Source organism: Rhinolophus sinicus, chromosome 14 (assembly GCF_057876585.1).
Source record: "Rhinolophus sinicus isolate RSI-liver-muscle chromosome 14, RSI-T2T, whole genome shotgun sequence".
NCBI lineage: Eukaryota > Metazoa > Chordata > Mammalia > Chiroptera > Rhinolophidae > Rhinolophus > Rhinolophus sinicus.
In genome coordinates this window covers 184,987,710-185,003,385 of record NC_142514.1, presented here as the reverse complement: position 1 = coordinate 185,003,385, position 15,676 = coordinate 184,987,710, and the positions used below count along the sequence as shown (strand labels likewise).

General features: G+C 47.2%; 1 pseudogene; it reads right to left on the bottom strand.

The window, feature by feature from the left end:
• Positions 1–47: 47 nt before the first annotated feature.
• On the bottom strand, positions 48–2,296 carry LOC141572349 (large ribosomal subunit protein uL16-like; annotated as a pseudogene).
• Between the last annotated feature and the right edge of the window lie 13,380 nt (positions 2,297–15,676).

The window sequence follows — 15,676 nt, the reverse complement described above, 5'->3', positions numbered from 1 at the left end:
TCCAGACAGGACGGCTTGGCTTTGCTTGGTCCAGCAGGAAAGGAGGGTCACAGTGCAGGGCTGTCGCTCTGACCACAGGAGGTGCTGACCTGGAGGGAGGAGGGACAGCAGGGAGCAGTGGGGCTTGAGATCCAGGCCTGCGAAGCAGCAGAGACCCGGGGGGCCCAGAGCAGTTTTGAACTTAGTCCTGAAAGCAGCCACTTGTCTGTAAAGGGTTTGGGGCTGCCCAGGTCTGTTTGGGGCGGTCAGGCAGGCAGCCAACCCAGGAAAGAAGGGATAGGTCCTCAGCCCAGAAAGGCCCAGGGACTGGAGGGAAGGGCTCGGGGGAGCTAGTGTGGGGAAGACGGGACTCGCCACCCAGGCCTGGTTCTGTGCCATCCACAGAGGCAGGCCCTCCCTCCAAGACAACAGTGCATTCAAGTGACAAGGGAATACTTTCTTCCCAAGGTGCCTTCAAAACTCCCTTGGGGGATCGTCCCTGTGATGTGGAAATCAAAATGAAGACAGCGCTGTCCCAGGAGGCCCTCCTCCTCTCTCTCCCTCTCTTTCTCTCCCTACCCTCCCCCCTCAGACACCCAGTCACCCTGGCAGGATGCTGCCCCCCACACACATGGGGACACTCCCTCCCCCTGTAGTGCCCTCTGTACAACACAGAGATCGTAGAGCTGGGCTGGTTGCTGGCTGGGGTGGAGGGGTGGTGGGACCCACCCTCAGAACGTGGGGTGCCCTCCCTCTGATGCTGCCCATTGGCACTTTGTAGTAACTTCCCACGTGCCCTAGCTCACACAGGCCTCTGAGAGTCCCGTGTCTGGAGCCCCAGGGCCCGGCATTCTCTCTGGGTTCTTGGCCAGCCTGGCACTGTCTCCTGTGGTCATTGTTCCACATGCAGGTTGTAAAATGTTCAGACAGGAATCGCCTTCCCTAGTGCTCGACAGCTACATCCATAGGCTTGAATACAGAACAGATTCTGAAAAGTGCTGCGGGAAGCAGTACTGCTTAGTGGGGGTTCTGGAGCCAAACAGACCTGGGTGTGAACTGCAGACACCCCCAGTGAGCATGTGTGATCCTAGGTTACCAAGCTCTGGGCCCCAACTTCCTCCTACGTCCAAGAGGGGTGAAGCTAGTAGCCACCCCACCAGACCACCTGCCGTGAAGATTCTGGGCCATAGTCAGTGCTTGGTCACTATTCATCCGTATTACCTAGAAAGGCAGAGGCTGTGTGCCCTGGGGACCTGTTACTATTGGTGTTGAGCTGGTGAAAGTTGACTCCTTTTAGAAAGTGGACCGGGCATCGTCCACAAAAAAGCCGACATAACTCAAATGTGCGTTGACAGATGGACTTCCGGTGAAATATTACTCAGCAATAAAAAGGAAGGGGGCGCCAACATGCTACCACACGAATGGACCTTGAAAACACGCTAAGTGAGAGAAGTCAGATACAAAAGCACAAGTACCGCAGGATTCTATTGTTGGGAAATGTCCACAACGGGCAAATCCATAGACAAAAGGAGGTCAGAGCTAGCCCTGGGCTGGGCAGGGGGGCCAGGAATGACTGTTTAGCAGGTGCGGGGTTCTGTTTCAGGTCATAGAAAAGTTAGGGAGCAGTGGTGCAGGTCACACGACATTGTGAATGTCCTTGCTGCCATGGAGCTGTCACAAATGGTTAAAATGGTATGTTTCGTGTTTTTGATGGGAAGTGGGACTTACTGGTGGGCGTGAGGAGGGGGCATTGCCGAGACTCTCCTGAGGGCAGGACCCACCTTTTGTCCAGGGACCACAATTAGGGATGCAGTTGACCCCATGGCCATCCTGGATGAGCCACTTTTCAGCTACCACGTCTTCAAATTCATCCACATTAAACAGGAAAGCCCACTCTTTGGAGATTGGGGCAGCCCGGAACTTGAACTTGGCCCTACAGTAGAGCCTCAGTCACGTGCTCCTTGTTCTGCAGCTTGGTGCCAATGGCCATGAGGACTTGCCATGTGGCCCCTGGCCACCGTGCCCTGGGGCTTTCCAAACGCACCCGCACACCTGCCTGGAGTCTGCCAGCCCCAGCATAGGACGGCTTGTTGACAAGGGTGACGTGAAAGGGGTGGAGCCACACGCGGATGTGAAACCGGCTCTGACACCGTGTGGCCACAGAGGGAGCTCACCACGCTGCCCTCTTCTGCCCGGGTCAAAGATGCGAACCTAGTGTCAGGACCTCGGCAGAAGCGAGACTTTGGGTACTGCCATTCTTACGGTGCCGGCAACACCGGGTGGGGTGGTGGCCCAGAGCGACACCGGGGTCGTCAGGGGAGTGCGGAAGGGAAAGAGAGTACAATGGTAAGTTTTATGGCACGTATATTTAGCCACAATTTTTTAAAAAGAGGGAAAATCTGGACTAGCTTAATGACGTCGCTTGACTGGCAGGGGAGGAGGGAGGAGCAAAATCAGATTCCCATCACTTTGCAGAGTATGAATGTCACCTCGCAGGTGACTGCAGACACGCTGTGGGTCACCTCGGGAACGGTAGGACGCTTGGCCACGCCAGCACGTGTGTTTGTTGTCCTGGGTTTCTCACTCGCCTCCCTCCCCCACCGGGCTGCCAGCTCGGGTGGGGAGGGTGTCATGCATCGGCCTCATTCATTAATACACGCATGTCCGCCGTTAACCGCCACACCCGCCCATGGCAGGCACGCAGTCAGCGCTCTGCATGAAGGAATGTCTCCGTCAGAATCTAACTCCTCGCTGCTGGTGACCAGGGTTGGTCCCCACGGAGGGCTAGAGTGCTCCTTCAATGCAGTGCAGACGCCTGGGGGAGGTCTGGGGAGCCTGCCCAGTGGTGTCGGGCGAGGCGGATGGTCCAGGGGTTTTGTGGAAGAGAGGGACCCTGTTCCTTGTGCCTTCGCGAACCACAGGATAGCGTAGCTCCAGAAGCATTAAACATGGAAATCTTCGTACCTCCGTGCAGGCGGGGCTCAGTCTTATCTACAAAGTCACAGAAAGGGCTGCCCTGGTTCCCCCCCTTCCCCCCCCTGCTGAGCCCAGCGGCCAGGACCGCAGCTGTGGGTGGCATTTCCTGCCAGCATCTCTACCCCCCAGGGCCGCAGACTCCTGGGGCCACAGACACCTCCGCTGGGGCGGGGCACCACCACCCGAGTCCGTGGGAGATAAGCGCGCGCACTTGGGAGGCGGGTGCCCTTTGACCCACAGACACCTCCGCTGGGGCGGGGCACCGCCACCGGAGTCCGTGGGAGATAAGCGCGCGCACTTGTGAAGCGGGTGCCCTTTGACCCACAGACACTTCCGCTGGGGCGGGGCACCACCCCCACAGTCGCTGGGAGATTATCGCGCACACCTGGGAGGCGGGTGCCCTTTGACCCACTTTCTGTGCAGGCAACAGGGCAGAGATTGGAGGAGATGCAGAACCCAGGCTGCGTGGCGTCCGCGAAAGACACCATCTGGTTTTCTTTCTTTCCGCCTGTTGATGGCTACCAGGTGACACACACGTCCCCTCGGGAACCTTACTAACCGTTCCAGGCCTGTATGGGCAGAACAGAATTGCGAGGGGAGGGTCTAACCCAACCCCCAGGCTCCTAATAAAAGTCCAGGGCTGGCGGAGTCTTTATTAGACTGTCAGGACTGATACTGGAAATTACACTGCGTGGGGGCTGCCAGGGAACCAGCACATGGAAAAGGACACTGAAAGAGGGAGACGCCACAGCCTCTGCCCTGAGCTGCCACATAAGCTCAGAGTGTCGGGGTCCTGGTCCAGGGGACCGGGACCTCAGGCCTGGGAAGGCCCACGTGTGCCACTGGGTCACGACAGTGACAGTGGGTAGTCACGCCCCAGGCACACAACTTCCTTGTGAAAGGATTATCTCGGCCTTAAGCTGCCCGTCCATTGTTTCTGTGCATCCAGGTTAACACACCTTTGAAAAACCTGAAGTGATACCCCTTGAAGAGAGCACATAATCTTAACTGTCCTGCAATCTTCCTTCCTTACCTCAGAACCCACAGGTGAAGGGCTCAGTCCCACAAGACTGCCCCCACTCCAGACCCCAATGGCAAGTCCAAGTTGTTACCTGTGCTTCGGAGCAACCAGTTATAAATTCAAGTCCCCAAGATCCCTTCCTCAGGGTCGGTCATTTCCTGGAAGGGCTCACAGAATGCAGAAAAGCAGTTTTCTTACCCGATAACTCATTACAAAGGATAGTAAAGGAAATGAATGCTCAGCGAAGAGGTACATGGGACAAAGTGTGGAAAAGTGCGAAGCACAGGAGTAACTGTCCCCATGCAGTCTGGGGTGGGACACTCTCCAAGAATGTGTGGCTGCATTCTTGTTCACCAAACCTGGAGCTCTCCAAACCCCATACTTTAGGGATTTTTAAGGAGGCCTTGTTACATAGGCATGATTTCTTTTCATGGGGAAAATACTTCTTTCCAGCTTCGTTAGGATATAACTGACATATCACAGTTTAACGTGTTGATTTGATACACACACATATTGCAAACTTATTATCACTGTAGCTTTAGCTAAAACCACCATCACTTCATCTAATTACTAAGTGGGCATGGTTGATTGAGTCATTGGTCTTCTATCTAACTCCAACTCCAGCCCCTCTCCCCTCCTCAGCCGCCTAATGGGACCCAAAGTTCCAACCCTCTAATCATGTGGTTGGTTCCCCTGGCAACCAGCCCAGCTCCCAAGGCTGTCTAGGGACTTCCACACATCACCTCATGAGCATAAACTCAGGTGTGGCTGAAATAGGCCAGTTATAGCAAGATGCCCATTTCACCTGGCGGGCTCTTAGCACTTAGGAAATCCTAAGAGTTTTAGGACCAGGGATACATTTCTTATTATAAATCGCAGTGTCACAGCTTGGAACTGGTGGGACACGGTGGCGTGTAGCATGGGGAAATTAGAGCGGATTAGTCAAGTGTCTAGGGGCGGTTGACAAGAAAAGCCGGCAGGAAAGAATGAATAGGGAAGGTCACCAGCGTGAGCAGGTCTGACCTGACGTGTGCTGACAGCTGCACGCAGGCAGTGGGAGGCCTGAGGCAAGGCCCAGAGCTCCTACTGGCCAGGGAGGTCAGAGGGGGTGGCCTTGCTCTGGGACAGTGGAGCAAGGGACAACACATCCTTCTGGTGTTGTCCCAGCAGGACAGGGACTCGTGGTTGTGTCCTGCCAAGACAAAGCAGGCCAAGGCTGACCCAACTGGACCTGGGGGGCAGAGCACCTGGGAGCCTCCAAACACCCACCGCCTTAGGGACCCTTGCCCTCTCCTTGTCACATCCCCGTCCTTCCAATGGGCTGTGGGTACCTGGACACCTGGGACCAGTGGTCTTGGTCCTTCCGTGGAGGGTGAGGAGGGGCCCAAGGTTGGGTGCAGGGCTGGGAAGGTGGGCCTGTCTTACTGCCCCAGCAGAGAGAACAGTAGGCAGTAGGACCTAGGAGCCCTCATGCTTCCAACAGACCAAGGGTGTGTGTGTGTGTGTGTGTGTGTGTGTGTGTGTGTGTGTGTGTGTGTGTGCAGGGGGTGAGGGAAGGGCACATGGAAGCTCAAGACCACCACTCTGCATCCAGCCACCTTACCTGTGGTCCGCTCTCAGAGGAAGGAGCAAGGTGGGCAGTGAGACCCCCACCTGTCACTACTGTTCCCAGGCTCCCTTCAACTTCGATCTTCGTGATTTCTCCCTAGCGTGCCACGATGGGTGTTATTATGTAATTTTTAAAATTTCCCTCATTTTCTTTTTTTACTGAAACCCCTCCTTTAGCCTTGCCATAAGCCATTGTAGCTATAAAATCCTAGCCTTGATGTAGCCACTACTTATTGATGCATATTAAATATTAAATAAATGCTTAACTGTGAAAACAAAAACTGCATTCCTGTGTCACCCAGATCGAGAGTAGGGAAGGTCACCAGCGTGCAGCAGGCCTGCATCGAGTGGCACTTCGACTGACAAGCGGACCATTTTCAGTCCCAGCTGCCTCCGTCGCTAGCCCACAATGGGGTGTTGCACCAGTGTCCAACCTCCTCTAAGACCCAGTGTGCACCTCTGGGAAATGGAGGGGACCTGGCAGGGGAGCTCACTGTGAGGTCAGTTTATAGGTGGGCTGCCCAGTAGCCCCCAGCAGGTGTTGGGGAGCATCGTTTCCCTCTCCCCTTCTTTCCTACTCTGCAAGGTGCCTCGTTCTGCCCAGCTGGCGAGGCTGAGCACGCAGGCTCCACCCACTGCATCACCACCTCTCATACACGGCTTGCTATAAGCCAGGCGCTGTGCCTGGCACTTTACCTCAGTTATCACATTAAATCCCCAAAATAACCCCATTGTATTACTCAGGGCTGTCCAGGCAAATGAACCAAAAGGATCCATGCAGATATATAGAAAGAGCGTGATTATGGCTCATGCTGTTATGGAGGCTGTCTCACAATCTGCCATCTGCACGCTGGAGACTTGGGAAGGTATAATTCCAGCCCAAAGCTGAAAGCGTGAGAACCAGGGGAGCCAATGGTACAAATCCCAATCTGATATAAAGAACCAGGAGCACCGATGTCCAAGGCAGGAGATGATGCATGTCCCAGCTCAAGCAGAGAGAACAGTCACCCTTCCTCTGCCTTCCTGTTCTATTCAGGAGTGTTGGGAGAAAAAACATTTTTCCTCTACCCTTCTAGGTTCTTCTGGGCGGTCTCACAATTAAATTGACATGATACAGACAAACGGGGGGGAAAAAACAAATTTAATTATATATGTACAAGGGCCCCATGAGGATATCAGACCCTTAGACAGTCAGGTAGTTGAGGCTTATATGTCATCCTAAGCTAAGGAGAAGCGGGCAGGGGTCTGGGTCTTCAAAATGAAGGAAGGAAATTCCCTAGATAGGAAGAGCAAATGTTTGGTGAGACAAGAACTTGCCATGCCCTGCAGTGACAAAGGGACACAGCAAGGAATGTGAACAAACTGGTCTTGCTAAGTTTCTCCCCCAGTTCACTACACTTGTAGCTATCTCTGATAATAGCTACAAGCTCTCTATCTAAATTCTTTTAGGCAATTAAGGAAGAGAGAAAGAAAAACTTCCTGAGTCTTCTGTTTCTGCAAATAATGAGCTTAAGATAATCCTCATGCCAGAGACACATTTTGGGGTGGTAACTTTTTGTTCCCTACACAGGCCCTCAGTGAATTGGATGGTGCCCACCTGCTCTGGTGACGGAGAACTTCTTTACTCAGTCTACTGAATCAAATGCTAATCTCTTCTGGAAACACCCTCACAGACATACCCAGACATAATGTCTTACCAGTTCTCTGGGCATCTCTCAGCCCAGTCAAGTTGGCGCATAAAATTAACCATTACATCTCCATGAGATTCTCATAATAATCTGCAGGGTAAGCTTTATTATCCCTCTTTTTACAAAGGAGGAAACTGCAACTTAAAGAAGTTATAACAAACAAACAAAAAAAAACCACATCTGTGGCCACACTGCTAGTAAATGGAGCCCCCTGGATTTGAGGCTAGGGGCCTATGTTCAGAGCTTGCCTGGGGAAGTTTATACCTGTGGGCGATAAAAAGGGGTTCTATGGAAAGCAACCTCACAGGGTGATCTGGTTATAAATTCCTAACTGAGCAGGTCATGGTGGGGAGTGACAGCCCCAGGTCTATAACTTGTTTAATAACAGGTCGTAAGCCAGCCCTGTCCATTGTTCTTGTGCATCCTGTTAACACACCTTTGAAACACCAAAAGTGATAACCCTGGACGGGAGTATTAACCCTCAAAAGAGCACGTAATCTTGTTCACTGTCCTGTAATCCAACTGTAACTGATGAAATGCGCAGGCCTCTCTGACTCTATCTGGTTCAAGCCTGCTCTGCTCCCAGGGCCTTCATGCTCATAGCTGCTGCTTCACCTCGCACACAGCCATGTTAATCATTAGAGGAATTCTGCTTGGGGCTTGAGTTTTATAAAAAACAGCCCCTTACCAGAAGGTGCCTCTCCTCAGGAGGGAAGGGAAGTAGGTACAAAAAACGATGATTGTTTAATCAAAGATTTGCAGGCACCTCGTGACCAGATGCATGTCAATTAGAGTCAAGAACAAAGAAGTTTCACAATCTTCCTTGGACCCCTGCTGGCGTCCAGATGTCTGCAATTGTCAATCACCTCTTGCCGCTCTCGTTTCCTCCTTCCCTTGATATAAAAGCCGTCTGAATTCTGTACTTTCTTAAGATGGATCTTTAGGACACTAGTTCACCATCTTCTCGGCTCGCTGACTTTCTGAATAAAGCCACCATTCTTGCCCCAACACCTTGTCACTCGACTTACTGGCTGTCATGCGGTAACTTGTACAAACTTGGACTCAGTTACACAATCCCTGCTTTGCTTTCTCCCACCTCCGTGTAATCTCCCTTACGTCCCCTCCTTAATTTCAAATGCATAAAAGAAACTGCAAAACTGTTATTCTCTGGAGCATTTGAGATCTCACTCCCCGGCATACTCGTATGTCATCAGTTTGGCTCAAATAAACTCTCATAAAAATTTTCTACAGGGTTGGATATTTCTTACATCAACACGCCTGTGGGGTAGAAAAAACATCTTTTCCTCTATGCCTCTTCGATTCTCCAGCTGGATGCTGTAAATGAGACTGGCCAAAGACAGCAAACAGAAGTTTATTAACATGTGCTTCATGCATGGACACATTGGAGAACCCAGCCATGAGTAACCCAGTGGGGTGGTTACAACTTGGGCTTAAATACCCTTTTAGGTTAAAGCCAAGGAAATGGGGATTTGGGCTTCTGGGTGGAGGATGAAAATTGTGGGAAAGTGACCAGGAAAAGAATGGTAATCAAGGGTTGTGTAGTAAGGTTTGTTATACAGATTTAAGTCCCTGTCTTCTCCACTGATGAGAGTTAAGTGTCCTCCACTTCCCCTCAGGGAGAGGGATTCTTTTTATAAATGGAAACACTTTCATGAATGTAAATTTTCTTTACAAGAGGAAAATTGGTGCTCTGTTTTACAGCTTTTCCTGCATCTGCCGGTTCTCAATGGCCTTTGCTCAAAACCACCAGTAGGCCAAAGAGGCCCATTTTGGGGTGGCATGTTCTGGTACCCCAACCCTGTGTCCCCCTTTCATCTGCCTCAGACTGCTGTCAGCCCCTCCAAGGACCCAGTACCTAGAGGTCCCAGCCTGGCTCAGAGAAGCCTATTTAGTTGAAAAAAAGTTACATCAAGGTTTTTATCTCAACATGCAGAAGTCTCCAGAATTTGGGAGGGTGAGGCATGGCTGAGGGAGGCTGTTGGTGCCACCTAAGCCTGCTCTGGACTGGACCACACCAAGGTACAGAGTGCCCAGGCAAGAGGAAATCCCTTAAATTAAAACATCTAATATGTTAATGGTTGTTTTTTTTCACAGCCACGTAAGTATCTCTCCAAAAATAGCTAGCCCTATGTCCAACAGGAACATCTGAGCCACATTTAGCTTTTCTTTCTTTTAAAAAGATTCAACTTTTCACAAAGAAAATCAAATGGAAAATGAATGTCGTGCCTAGCAAGTCTTATGAAGAGGATTTGGCAAATTGCTTCAAAAGTCTTGACATTTATTACCTTTAGGCTGGTAATATCAGTTCTAGGGATTTGTCTTAAGAAAATAATCAGATATGGGAAGAAATACATACGTGCAAAGATGCTCATCCTAGCTGGATGGATAAATATAATAGTAAAAATGGAATAAATGTGGATGGGATAAAAATATCCAACAACAGAAGAATGCTCGCATAATTATGACAGCCACAGGGTAGGAACTGCATCGAAGAGCAGTGGTTCCCTGGAGAGGGGTACAGGGGAGCAGGGACCACCAAAGGCAGGAGGAACTTTTGGAGGTTATGGATGTGTTCGCTACTTATTAAAAAGAATAACGGGCCCAAAATGGAGTCACTTGTGCTGAGCCCAAGTCAGCAAACCAAGACTTACTTAGGGTTTCAGCTTCTCCCAGGAGTAGAACTTGAAACCAATCAGTGTGGAATTTCCTAATCGACATGTGTGAGGTCATCTGCCTGATAAGACCCCTGCCATCTCCGACCCGTGAGGTGACCTTGCCTGAAAGAATCCTTTCTCTTGTTCATGACTTCCTTGTCTCGCCAACCTTCTTCCTATAAAAGTCTTCCATTTTGTATGGCTCCTCAAAGGTCCTTTCTCCTTGCCAGCTAGGAGGCTGCCCCATTCATGAACTGTCTAATAATGCCAATTAGATCTTTAAATTTACTCAGCTGAGTTTTGTTTATGAACACTATTGTTGACGTAAGACATGATCAAACCCATACATAATTTTCATGAGTTTCTTTAAGCCAAACTGATGACGACTGCTGGGAAGCAAAATCTCAACAAATTGAGAAAATGCTCCAGAGAATGGCAGTTTTGCAGCTTATTTTACATATTAGGAACAAAGGGGGAGGCAAAAAGAGGGTTACATGAGATCCATCGGTAGTAGATGAAAAGGCGGGAGAAAGCAGAGGAGAAATGTCTCGGTTTGGGTAAAAAGCAAAATGGAGAGACAGACACGTACTTTGTGGGCACAGAATAGTTAATAATTGACATTTATAGCACATAAAGATGGTATTTGGGGAACAAGACAACAATCAGGGGTCCTGTGGTCTTGTGCTCTGGTGCCATGGTTGTGCCCCGAGGGGTCTGGAAAAGGAGGTTACTCTGACATTTCAAAGGTATGTTATCTTAGATGCAAAAAAAACCAAACAATGGACAGGCTCACCTAAGGTAAAGCTTGACCCTTGTCACGGAAGCTACAGGCCAAGGATGTGACTACCTGCTATGACCACCGTAGTCAGGAATTTTTATGTTCAGACCATCCTGTGTGGTTCCTTTCAGTCTCTTGCCATACAGGCCTCGCCTGTGCTTGTCAGCTTGAGTATGTGGCCTCATTTTTGCTTATACTGTGTTGATTGTGGTGATGGTTTCAAGGGTGTGTACATATGCCAAACCTTACAGATTTGTACAGCTCAAATGTGTGGAGTTTATAGTATGTCAACTACACCCTAATAAAGATTAAAAAACCAAAAAACCATGCAGTCATTAAACCATGTTTCAAAAATATTTAATAAAATGGCAAATGATATTACAATAACAAAGGGAAAAGAGGAAGGAGAATAATTCCACATAGCCTTTTTAGAGGACAATTTGACAGTTTGCAGCTAAATTGAAAGTGCGCTTAAACTTGGACCCAGAAGTTTCCTTTCTAGATATTATCGAGCAAACAGTTGTAAAGATCTTACCTGCAGTTCTTCAATACCATTCAACTGAAAATAAAATTCTATCCACACAGAGAGCTGCAAGGCCGTCTATGACTTGGCCACTTCTTGGAATCCAACTCTGTCCTCGGGGATTTTCCACCACCTGCAGCCACCTGGTCTCTCTCTCTCTCTCTCTCTCTCTTTTTTTTCTGAAGGGGAACAAGACTTTATTGGGGAACAGTGTGTATCTCCAGGATTTTTTCCAAGTCAAGTTGTTGTCCTTTCAGTCTTAGTTGTGGAGGGCGCAGTTCAGCTCCAGGTCCAGTTGCCATTGCTAGTAGCAGGGGGTGCTGCCCACCATCCCTTGGGGGAGTCAAATCAGCAACCTTGTGCTTGAGAGCCCACTGGCCCATGTGGGAATCCAACCAGCAGCCCTCGGAGTTAGGAGCACGAAGCTCCAACCGCCTGAGCCACCTGGCTGGCCAGCCACCTGGTCTTATGTTCTCAGAACCCGCAAAGCTTCCTACCACCTAAGGGCCTTTGTACCTGCAACCTTCTCACCTGTGATGATGGCACACTCTGGAACAATGTTCCTTTCCTGCAAATGTCACCTCTTCACACTGGCCTTCCAGACCACCTGATCTAAATCTTTCCCGCCAGGGGTGCCAGGACACAGCATGGCTTCTGGAGAAAAGAAGGAAGGGGATGCTTATTTCACATGGAAGGGGAGCAGAACTTGCCACCCCAAAAGATGCCTTATTGGCATAAGGATTATCTTGAGCTGATTATTTTTAAGAAACTGCAGACACAGGAGAGGCTCTGAAGATCAAATAAAAGTTACCCTTTTATAACAGATATTTACTGTTATAATGGAAATCTTCATTTGTAAGTGTCTCCCTTTCTGTCCTAGGAAGAGAATGACCAAATATCTAGAAATTCTTATCAATGGAGAAGGTAACTGACCTAAATTTGCATAACAACTTTACCCGTGTTTAAGGTGCTTTTCCTGATAATGTCCCATAACTGGCTCCCACCCTACTTCCCCAACTTTTTCCTTTGTCTTTAGCTGGAGATGGTATTTAAGGTGGTGGTTTGGGCCATGTCAGAGAGTTACTCAGTTTTCCTGGGTTTCTCCATGTATATAAGAGGTATGTATGTTATTAAACTTCTGTTTGTTTTTCTCCTGTTAATCTGTCTTTTTTTGTTATAGCGTGTCTCAACCAAGAATCTAGAAGGGTAGAGGAAAAATTTTTTTTCCTCCCCTACATCACATGCCAGACCAAAATGGAAAGGAATCCAAGCTTTAAATGAAACACCTGAAAGCACAGAAGTACTAGAAGAGAATACAGGAAAATTGCTTTATAATCCTACAGTGGGGGCAATTTCCTCTACGAGTCAAAATTCAGAAGCCGTAAAATAATAAGAAACTTGATTATAGAAGGAAATCATACAAAGAAATCAAAGTCAAAAGATGAACTGGTTAGTGACCAGGGAAATGCAAATGAAAACCATAATGAGCAACACCTTCATACCCTTGATGGCTAGAATCAAAACTGCAGGTAATAACAAGTGTTGGTGAAGATGTGGAGAAACTGGAACCCTCACACACTGCTGGTGGGAACGTAAAATGGCGCATAGCCAAAAAGTGGAAACAAGACAAATAGACATCAACAGATGAATGGGTGAACAAAATGTGGTCTACCCATCCAATGGGATATTATTCAGCCATACAAAGGAACTTGAAGTACTGTCATATACTACCACATGGATAAATCTCAAAAACATGATGCTATGTGAAAGAAGCCAGATACAAAAGGCCATATATTGTATGATCCCATTTATACGAATTGTCCAGAACAGGCAAATCCATACAGACCCCAAATAGGTTAGTGGCTGTTTAAGCCTGGGTTGGGGGCCAAAGGGAAGTGATTGCTAATGGTTGGAGATTTCTATTTTGGGATGATGAAAATTTTCAAACCTTGATTGTGGTGATCATTGCACAACTCTGTAAACATACTAAAAACCATTGAAATATACACTTTAGATGGATGAATTGTATCATGTGTAGATTATATCTCGATAATGCTGTTTTAAAAAGACACACTTAGTAAAAAAAAAACAAAAAACGTTTTTTTCAGCTCAGTCTATAAAAAGATCCACAACCTAATAGAAAAATAGGAAAAGTGTCTGAGCAGTATACTGAGAAGGAAATACAAATGGCTCTCCCATTTATGAAACAACACCCAACCTTCCTCATAACGAAAGAAATGCAAATTAAAATGGCGCAAGGACACCCTTTTTCACTTCTCATACTGGGGAAAACCTAAACTTTCGACACACATTTTTGGTGTGTCTATGGGACAGTGCTGGGGGAAGGGCAAACTGAGGCAACCCTATGGGAGGTGTGAGGGTTAATTTTATGTATCTACTTGACTGGGCCATGGGCATGGAGGGCAGAGGCCCAGATATCCAGACAAACATTATTCTGGGTGTTTGTGTCTAGATGAGAATAACATTGGAATCAGTGCACTAAGTAAAGTAGACTGTTCTCCCTAATGCAGGTCAGTTGAAGGTATGAACGGAAGAAAAGGGCTGACCCTTCCCTGAGTAAGAGGGAACCCCACCTGCCTGACTTGAAATGGGACATAGAGTTTTTTGTTTTTTTTTATCCTGCCTTTGGACTCAAACTGAAACAGTGGCTCTTCCTGGGTCTTGAGTCTACCACACAGCGTACAGGAATTATCCCATCAGCTCTCCTTGGTTTCCAGCTTGCCTACTGCAGATTTTGGGACTTGTCAGCCTATTTCGTCCCAAAAAAGGATCTATTCGGGAGAAAAAAAGGGTTGCAACCCAGCACATACAGACAGGTCAAGGCACGTGCCCATTATGGCCAGCATGCCAAGATGCAGGGGTATTTAAAGAAGGAAAAAAGGAAGTTAGAACCATAGGGTTCTTCCTGTAGGGTTCTTGCGTGAACTTCCATAAGCCCTACCTCCTCCCATCTATTACCCACCCCCTGCCTGAGCATGTTTTCTTAAAGTTCCAATTCACACACACACACACACACACACACACACACACACACACACAGAGGGTACCCCAAAAATGGAAAAAAACTGTATTAAAATTGTAATACTCAATATTACTCAAGTCTGACAATTAAATTTGAGAAGTTGTTACAATGCTGTTGCTAACCTTTTTTGATATCAGAGGGATTCTTCATTATGAATTTGTACCAACTGGACAAACAGTTAACCAAGTTTACTATTTGGAAGTGCTGAAAAGGCTGCGTGAAAAAGTTAGACGACCTCAACTTTTCGCCAACAATTCATGGCTCTTACATCACGACAATGCACCAGCTCACATGGCAATGTCTGTGGGGGTTTTTAGCCAGTAAACAAATCACTGCATTGGAACACCCTCCATACTCACCTGATCTGGCCCCCAATGACTTCTTTCTTTACCTGAAGATAAAGGAAATAGTGAAAGGAAGACATTTTGATGACATTCAAGACATCAAGGGTAATACGACAACAGCTCTGATGGCCATTCCAGAAACAATTCCAAATTGCTTTGAAGGGTGGACTAGGCGCTGGCATCCATGCATAGCTTCCCAGGGGGAGTCCTTCGAAGGTGACCATAGTGATATTCAGCAATGAGGTATGTAGCACTTTTTCTAGGATGCGTTCCCAAACTTAATTATCAGACCTCATATACTGATAACAAAAGATGAATACAAGTCACCTTTGACTTCTGCAGTTACAAGAGGTGCTCAAAGTGTTTACCATCAGCATCCAGACACTTCTGATTATGGCGAACTATTGCTTGAGCCACATTGACAAAAGTGTCCACATGTGTACATTTTTTTGGCACCCCCGGTATATGTATTTCTCTCTCTGTTTCTCTTTATATATATATATATATATATATATATATATATATATATATATATATATAACATAATATATATACATATATATTATGTTTTATACACACACACACACTGTGTTTCCCTGAAAATAAGGCCTAGCTGGACAATCAGCTCTAATGAGTCTTTTGGAGCAAAAATTAATATAAGGCTCAGTCTTATTTTACTATAATATAAGACTGGGTCTTTAATATAATATAATATAATATAATATAATATAATATAATATAATATAATACTGGGTCTTATACTAATTTTTGCTCCAAAAGACACATTAGAGCTGATTGTCCAATTAGGTCTTATTTTGGGGGAAACACGGTGTGTGTATTTATATATACATATATATGTGTGTACATATATATGTGCATATATATATATATATATGTGTATATATATATATATATATATATATATATATATATATATATATATAAAATATTGGTTCTGTTTCTCTGGAGAACCCTGACTAATCCCAGCACAGAGGGTAATTCAGTAATATACAACAACACTGCACACACATGGCCTTGACC